General features: G+C 31.4%; 1 long non-coding RNA gene across 2 annotated transcripts; it reads right to left on the bottom strand.

The window, feature by feature from the left end:
- Window positions 1–327: 327 nt before the first annotated feature.
- LOC121735453 lies at window positions 328–7,348 on the bottom strand. Of its 2 annotated transcripts, none has more exons than XR_006036859.1 (3): window positions 6,635–7,348; window positions 2,482–2,485; window positions 328–338 (listed from the first exon to the last, which is right to left on the bottom strand). It is a non-coding gene; the product is annotated as an uncharacterized LOC121735453 (long non-coding RNA). The 2 variants fall into 2 exon arrangements; XR_006036860.1 differs by lacking the exons at window positions 328–338; window positions 2,482–2,485 and adding exons at window positions 547–557; window positions 2,038–2,040.
- Window positions 7,349–9,437: the final 2,089 nt, after the last annotated feature.

The following is a 9,437-nucleotide window of genomic DNA, read 5'->3' as shown; positions in this document are numbered from 1 at the left end:
AGTTTCTAAAATACTAGAGTAGCAATGTCTTACAAAAGATTCTCAGAAATGCGTAACCACTTTTTTGTTCAAAAGACAATGTCAAGTCATATATTCGTTATGTCATTATGTATGTGAGATATGCCTGCAGGCATCTTCGAAGTGGCAACGCGTTGCTACCGTAAACTTCCAATCTAGTTACGTTAGTAACATAGAATATCATTGTTAACATGTCTCTTGAGGATCTTTCCACTAACATTACCTTTAGGAAAAAAACAGTTCCTAAATCAAAATCAATGGAGTCAGAAATCTCTAATTCATCGTTAAACACTACCGACAATGAGTTTGATACAAGAAGCCTAGACTTATCTACAGGTATACATAACTATTACAATATAATGGATGAAATGAAAAATGAAATTAATGAACTAAAGAATCAATTGAGCAGTACACGGGACGAATTGGACAATATCATTCTTGAAAACAATGAATTAAAACGGATAATTTCTCAACAAAGCCAACAAATTAATACGCTCAGAGAAATATGTAATAGTCCCAAGAAATTACACAAAAAGCAACTACAATCGGCTAAAAAGAAGAGACGGTCCTCGATACAAGACAGTAATCGTAACCTTTTAACGGATACTATTCAGAATGAGCACTCAAGACAAGGCGTGAACACCTCAAAACAAATGGATCAAAACTCATCGACTCAAAATACCCAAGTCCAAGCGTCTCACAATATATTTAACACCATATTACCCAACAATCAAAACCAATCTGATGATGATTTCCCTATTCCGCAGTCAACTTTATCGGCAGAACCCTTCCAAAAAGAATCAACGGAGGAATTGGTTAACACAAGACAACTTAAACAAAAAACTTTGTATATTTTTGGAGGAGAACAATGTAGAAACTTAGCATTGAAAATGAAAAAATCAAGAGAAAATTCTAATTATGAGAAATACGAGATAACATCGTTTATAAAGCCGGGAGCAACATCAAGCCAAATTATTAAATCATGTGAACTATATCAATACTCGAAAGAGGACCGCATTATTGTATCACTGGGACAGCATGATAAAAATCCTACTGAGGTTATGGTAGAGTTAAGTACGACTCTTAAAATCTTACCTTGTCCAGTACTTGTATTAGGGATTAGTAACAATATTTCACTTAATGAATTTAAGCTTAACAATATGTTGAAACTAACTTGTAAATATTTCCCAAATGCTTTATTTTTACATTACAATGCTACTGATGATTATTGCTTGAAACTTAATTTTGCCATTGATAAATTAGACTATAATGAAAAATATTTGTGTGATAAATCTTTAATCTATAAGTGGAAAAAATATCATACCTCTAAAACTTCTAGCTTAGGCCATTTGAATGTCTCAACTGTAAATATCTTAGATAAACCAAAAAGGGGTACAATACCATATTACTTTCCTACAAAGATAAAAGAAAAAAAGAGTAATGATCAGTTGTTTTTTCAGTCCTAAAAATAAGGTAAATTCAAATACAGTAGACAATACGATAAACTATAGGTTACTACACCAGAACATTGCTGGACTAAACTCAAAACAAGATATTCTAAATGTTACAATTACAGAGTTATTGTCTCAAAATTTAATTCCTCATATATGTTGTTTCTCAGAAAGTTTTTTAAATAATGAAAATGCAAATGTAAGATTACATGGATATAGATTGGTATCAAAATTTTGTAGAACAAATAATAGTAAAAGAGGTGGTGTCTGCATCTTTATAAAAAATGGTATGACATATAAAGACTTACCTTTTATTAAAAACAAATATGCTGAGGACAAACATTTTGAGTGCTGTGGGATTGAGCTTATTCCATGTGGTATAATTGTCATTTGTTTATACAGAACTCCTAACTCTGATGTGAACTTATTCCTAAGCAAATTAGATTCTATGTTATTTGAACTGCTAAAATGTACAAAAAAAAGAATAATATTAGCTGGAGACTTAAATATCGACACATTAAAACAAAGTAGAGCTACATACGATTTGAAATCTCTTTTACTAAACTACAACCTCTCGCTTCACATTAATAAACCAACGAGGCATCAATCGTGCATTGATCACATAATAAGCAACGTTAATGACGCTTCAAGTTCATTGTTAGAACTTGCTCTTTCGGATCATAATACATCTCAAATGTTACATATACCTGTAAAGAATGTGCCTTACATTCCAACAACATACTTTATTTATAAAAATGACTACAGTCAAGAAAACATAGAGAAGTTTCGTTATTATCTCAGTCAGCTGTCGTTTAGCGATGTTTTTGCTAAAACGGACATAAATAATGCAATGGATGTCTTTTACGGTGATTTCCTACTTTTTTACAAATTGTGTTTTCCGTTAAAAAGAATCAAAATGACGAATAAATATAAAAAAATAAAATGGATAACGAAAGGAATAAAAACGAGCTGTAGAACTAAAAGATCACTTCGCTACATGTTTTATAAACACAAAACTAATAAGAATAAAAATAAATACATAAAATATTCGAAAATATTACGCAAATGCCTGTATGTCTCACAAAGAATATTTAATGACAATTATCTACGTACTGCTAAAAATAAATGTAAAGCCTCTTGGAAATTAATAAATAATGAAAAAAATGACAAAAATAATTATGATATTATAAAGTACATAAAAAATGAATTAAATGGTACTATACTGACTAATCCAACTGACATAGCTAACGAATTTAATAACTATCTGACTAATCTGACTAATAATAATAATAATAACGTGACATTATCAAACACAAATAGTGAACGTATATTCAGCTCAATTTTTTTATTCCCATGTAGTTTAACTGAAATTGATAATGTAATTCGTTCATTAAAAAATACTAATGCTGAAGGTTATGATGGTGTATCCACGAAAATCATTAAGTATTGTAAAAAAGAGTTAGTCCCAATTATTTTACATCTTATCAACTTATCATTTGAAACTGGCAGTTTTCCAGAATTATTAAAAATATCTATTGTAAAACCGTTGCACAAAAAAGGAGATAAATCAAAAGTTGAGAATTATCGTCCAATAACTCTTATACCAATATTTGCAAAAATTTTTGAAAAAGTTATGTATAAGCGACTAATGACTTTCATAAAAAAGATGAATATAATTAAACACAACCAGTTTGGATTTCAGAATGACAAGGGAACGGTATTAGCAGCGTCAACTCTGGTGCATACCGTAGTTTCTGATCTAAATAAAAATAAATCGGTCGTAGGTATCTTCTTTGATATGAGCAGGGCATTCGATTTTGTATCTCACAAAATCCTATTAAATAAATTAGAAGATTTAGGTATACGAGGCCCAGCTCTAAACTGGATAAAATCCTACCTCTCTAATAGAAGACAGTATGTGGAAATAAAATCTATAAATGAGAAAAATGTACTAAAATCATCTAAATCACAATATAAAGTCAACGATACAGGAGTTCCACAAGGCAGTGTACTTGGTCCACTGTTATTTTTATTATACATAAATGATCTACCTGACATTACAAATTATGAAAATACTCTATTTGTAGATGACATATCGATAATAATAAATAGTAAGGAAAATATTGACATTGAAACTAATAATACAATTAATAAAGTAGTAGAATGGCTTGATAAAAATAACTTAAATATAAACTTGACCAAGACAAATTATATACAATTTCATAACTATGGCACTAGACTAAATGATCTGAATATTAATTACAAAGATGAATGCATTCAAAAGGTGCACAGCACTAAGTTCTTAGGTATTTATATTGACGAAAATCTTAACTGGAAGGCTCACATAGAGTATATATGTAAGAAATTAAATAGTTACGTATATGTTCTACATAGACTGAGGCAAATATCAACCTTACCAACTATACTTTCGGCATACCATGGATATGTGGCCTCAGTACTCAGATACGGACTATTACTATGGGGGAACTCAACTGACATTAACAAAGCATTTATAGCGCAGAAAAAATGTGTACGGGCCATATGTGGTAAGCCCTCATATGAGTCTTGTAAGCCTCTTTTTAAAAAATTAAGTATTATGACGCTTCCTAGCCTTTATATATACGAACTAGTAAACTTCGTAAAAATTCACTATAATTATTTTACAGAGGCAAGTGAGATTTACCCGAGAACTAAAAGAAAACCCAAACGTCTAGTATTAGATATCATTCCCAGAACGAATATATATCAAAAACATTATTATGCCATGTGTATAAAGGCGTATAATGCTACCCCAACAACCATAAAATCCCTACCTTATAATAAATTTAAGAAAGAAATGATTAAATGGCTAAAACTAAAAAATTATTATTCCGTCACAGAGTTCCTAAATGAGAAATAACATTTTCTTATTAAACTGTTGACATTGAATTACTATAAAAACATTCTATTATAATTATTATACTATTGACATTAAATTATTGTTTTGAATCAATTAAATTGTAATATTAGCTCGTAAGATTAGGACATATTGTAGGAAGGGTTTATTAATATTTTGAATGTTGTTTTGTATTGAATTGTTTATTATATCGAATTATTTATAATAGAAAATGTATTTAAACGAAAATTGATGTATAAGAATAAGTATTAAGTACCTAAGAATTTGCATGCTATATTATTAGTGAAAAGTGTGATCTAAGAAAGACTATTAACTGTAACACCAAAATGTACCACTTTTGAAGCAAATAAAGAAATATGAATATGAATATATGTTCACCAGGCGACAACAAACAATATCTCAATTTTGTTTAAAGGCCTTGAATAACGGTGATAGGACATAATAGCAGAGTTTTACCTACCAATAAAACTCTTATTATGTCCGGAACCTTATTCAAGGCCTTACAGTAAGGTCTGCCTGGTGCTAAAAAATTGAGACTGCAATGAGGAAGAAAGCGCGCGCGCCTGCCCTGGTGAACACCGGAAACCGCCATCTTACCGCCATCGTAGCGCCATCTTGGCGCCAAAAAGACCGGAAAGGAACTACAACGATCAATATTACGGCAGGAAACGGAAGACTACCATCTCAATTTTGTTTAAAGGCCTTGAATAAGGTTCCGGACATAATAAGAGTTTTATTGGTAGGTAAAACTCTGCTATTTAGCAAAAATGTATACACCTTAGGGTGGGTTGCACCAACTTACAGTGCTCCCAAAGTGATAATGCGCATAGGAATTTTTGTAATTTTTCGGCAACGGTCGTATTTCCCGAGCATCGAAAGACGTCGCTGCAAGCGCTATTTTAAACTTAACTCTAAGAAAAACAGCGCTTTGCAGCGACGTAAGGCAGGCGCTGTCCGAATGCTGCTGCGCTGTCAGGCAGGTGCCCCGGTCACAGGAGACATGACCCCCCCAAAATCTAAGGTCAAATTGAAAAATCTCAAAATCTTGCCAAATAATAAAAGAACATATTTTCTAGTCATCCTATAACAGCGATAAATTTTTTGTGTAGGTAGTGACTAGTGACTACTGAGTGACCCCCTCCAAAACTTCAGGCTGCGACCGCGCCTGCGTAGAGGCGCCTGACGTTGCTTGGACGTTACCATGGTAACGCCGCGATGGCTTCCCTATGAGTTATAGCACTTATTGACGGACCGGCGACAGCGGACAGCCACCGGCTATATGATATTTACTTCTATTTCCTTTGAACTAGGTGCAAAATGCAAGTTTCATAGATTCGAGTGTTTTTGTGATTACGACAATTAGCGAAGATTTCCATGCGCATTATTAATTTGGTACTCCCAAATGAATACTGTACTTTAACCATAACTTTAATTATAACAAAATTTCAAATGAACTGTCAAATCTCTAGTAAAAGTCGCCATATTTGACGAAGATCTTAACCTTAACTATAACAACGCCTCTGGTGCAACCCACCCTTAGAAAAAAAGTGGTTAAAATTTAATGTTAACCAAACTACAAAATATAAACTGGAAAGTACGCGCTCGTGGGTGAAAATGTATGCAAATAGCACAACTATTCGGTAACGCGTTGAAAACCAATAGTAAGCTTCTATGCGACAGGAAGTTTGGAGTTTTTGAACTGAAAACTTCTTTAGCGGCGTTGTGCACTTCCTCTCTTCTTTCGTGCACTTTTTGGGGAGAAGTAAAAAATATTAAGACCGGACTGGAAAAAATTTCAAACCACGCTAGCCCCGTCTACACACCCCGCTATCCTCCAATCGTGCTATAATGATTCCAATTTCCATGAATCGTGCCTGCATGAATTGTACTTTGCGCTGCAGCTAATAGTGAACAATATCGCGTAACAAAGGTTCCCGCATTATAGCACGAAAGTAATGGTCGTGAGTCCCGAAAATGTTTTTGATGATTACTTAAAAATTAAATACAATACTAATATTTCCTTTTGCCATTATTTTATAAAGTGTGTGATTTTAGTAGTGCAAATTATTTAATGATAGTAACTCAATCAGTTACAGATATTTGTTGAAAATCCCAAAAAGATTCATAATTTCCAAAAATAAAACTATCGAGTCAAAGTAAGTGAATCGTGTTTTCCGTTAGGCAAATTTCAGATAAATATACAATGATTAAATAAAATATCTCAATTTCATTTAAGTCTTCCGGGATCGTAACACTTATTAGTTATTACCTATTACACTAGTAAACAAGTGCTATTTTCCTCGAAACCTGATCTCATGCACCGAAAATTATGATTTTGGTCTCATTCGATTCGGAATACCATTTAGAACATTCTATCAAAATTCCAAGAGGGGCTGAAAAAAATGCAAAAGTTATTTAAACAATAAAGTGAACAAAAAAATAAAGGTTTGGTTTTTTTTTAATATTTCATAGACTATTTGAGATAGTCAAAATTTGAAAATAGATCCTTAAAGAGCAGGAAATTTCCTAAAACAAATCCTAACTTTTGGAACTTTATCAATATTCCTTATAACTTTAATTGAGCGGCGAAAGTAACGGTAAAAACGCATAGTTCGCGTTTCGCGTGATTTGCCGCAATCTGCCACGTGAACTAAAAACATATCTTAACTGATTACATATTAATATTAAGGAATAAAAAAAATTGGTACTAAGTAGACATATCAATAAACAAGAATCCGTAAACAAAAATAAATTATCACCATTTGTTTAATTGTTATGCTTTTCTTAGTTTGTTAATAGTCACCATTTTAATGTTAACATAAAAACGCAGATTTTTTTCAAAACCAGAAATCTAAGTTTCTTTTTATTCTTTTGAGCTAATCTCAAAAGGGCTGAGAAGAGATCTCCGCCGAAAAAATTCAAGAATTTTAAGTTTTCACTTTTTTATTAACATTCAAAGGCATTCAAAAATTATTCATGTAAATAAAGCGGTATTCATATTGTTTCTATTTTGTTTTGTTATTATTAGAAGCCAGATAACAATATTTATATTTTTATTTATAACTAATAAAATTTAAATAATAATTTTTATTGATGAAAAAACTCTTATTACTTTATTTACATGAAAAATTCTTGAATGCCTTTGATTGTTCATAAAAAAATAAAAAATCAAAGTTTTTCAATTTTTCCAACGAGGATCCCTTCTAAGCCCTTTTAAGATTAGCTCGAAAGAATAAAAAAAAATACATTTCTTGTTTTGAAAAAAATCTGCGTTTTTATGTTAACATTGAAATGGTGACTATTAACAAATTAAGAAAAGCATAACAATTAACAAATGGTGATAATTTATTTTTGTTGACGGATTCTGGTTTATTGATATGTCTAGTTAGTACCATTTTTTTTTATTCCTTAATATTAATATTTAATCAGATAAAATATGTTTTAGTTCACGTGGCAGATTGCAGCAAATCACGCGAAACGCGAACTATGCGGTTTTGTCGTTACTTTCGCCGCTCAATTAAAGTTATAAAGATTATTGATAAAGTTCCAAAACTTAGGATTTGTTTTAGGAAATTTCCTGCTCTTTAAGGATATATTTTGACTATCTCATAGTTAATGAAATATTAAAAAAAAACCAAACCCTTCTTTTTTGTTTACTTTATTGTTTATAACTTTTGCAATTTTTTTCAGCCCCTGTTGGAATTTTGATAGAATGTTCTAAATGGTATTCCAAATCGAATAAGACCAAAATCATAATTTTCGGTGCATGAGATCAGGTTTTGAGGAAAATGGCACTTGTTAACTAGAGTATATTAGAAAAAACAGCATTATTTTAAAGCCCGCTCTTACACGCGTCAAGACCTACATCTGATCGAAAATTTGTAAGACGGAAGGTCCTCTCTTTTTATGTAAATGGTCACGTTTGTGTAAGATAACGAATACAATAAATATTGTATTTATCCACATAAATTATATTATTATTTATTATCTCCCTTATAATAAAGCGATTCGTGCGAAATTATTTCATCACCATTCAAAAATATTAAAAATATATTCTACTATTTTATTTGTTCTCTGGCAACACAATAGTTGCCCGTACTCCAATAAACTTTATTTCCTTTTATCACGCGCTTCATCACACTCTTGTTTTGTACCAAGCAGAACTAGTTTTGGGTGTGAAAGCAAATATTTCATACTTTTTAAATTGGCTTGGCAAAAACAATGGGTTTAGTTTCAATACGTTCCAGGACATCATATTTTGGTAGTAACTGCCAGAATTATTTAAGAAGTCAAGAGAGGTTTTATTTTAACAATAGATAACCCTTTCCCTGAACTTCCACCAATATTTCAAGACTAAAATTAGCAAAGTTGAACCCGTTCTCAAATTTTAACGAGACAAAAAAAAAATATTTAATTTTAAAGTTCATTTCTAAATTGTATTGTTATTTGTATTATGTATTAAATCGACGTAGCCTATGAACTCATTATTGAAACAGGTTGTTCTTGAAAATTATTTTCTTTATTGACTTTGGAACCTTTTAACTTTTGCAATGAAACCGTAAAATTGCTAACGAGTTTTAAAAGAAGTTTTACACGTCAAATAAAAGTTGAAAACATTTGTTTTGTGAAAATATTATCTACTGCGAACAAAACGTAAATGAGTTATGTCGTGAGTTTGAAGTGTGGCGGGAACTTTTGGGGAAGTTAAAACAACCAAGAGGTTATGGGTGACGCGTCGTTTTAACTTTACAATAATCAGGTGCCCGCAACTTCGTTTATCTTTTGGGAATATTTTCCTCAATAGGAATCCTATGTCCTTTTACAGGACTTAAAGTATCCCTTTCCTTTGAAATTGGTTTACACGGTTTTAGTGTGAAGAGGTAATTTTTTTCATATTTAAAGTTATATGTATAATCAGATTAGATTTTATGTTATAGGTACTATAGTCCAAACAGCAAGATAATGTATAGAACTTAGCGTAAAAGATCAAGTTTTGTATAAAATGTAAGTCTAGACTATATTAATATTCTTCGCAACTATGAAACAACTTCATACGCTTAACAACTCTACTA

This window comes from Aricia agestis, chromosome 17 (assembly GCF_905147365.1).
Source record: "Aricia agestis chromosome 17, ilAriAges1.1, whole genome shotgun sequence".
NCBI lineage: Eukaryota > Metazoa > Arthropoda > Insecta > Lepidoptera > Lycaenidae > Aricia > Aricia agestis.
This window is presented reverse-complemented; position numbering and strand designations above follow the sequence as displayed.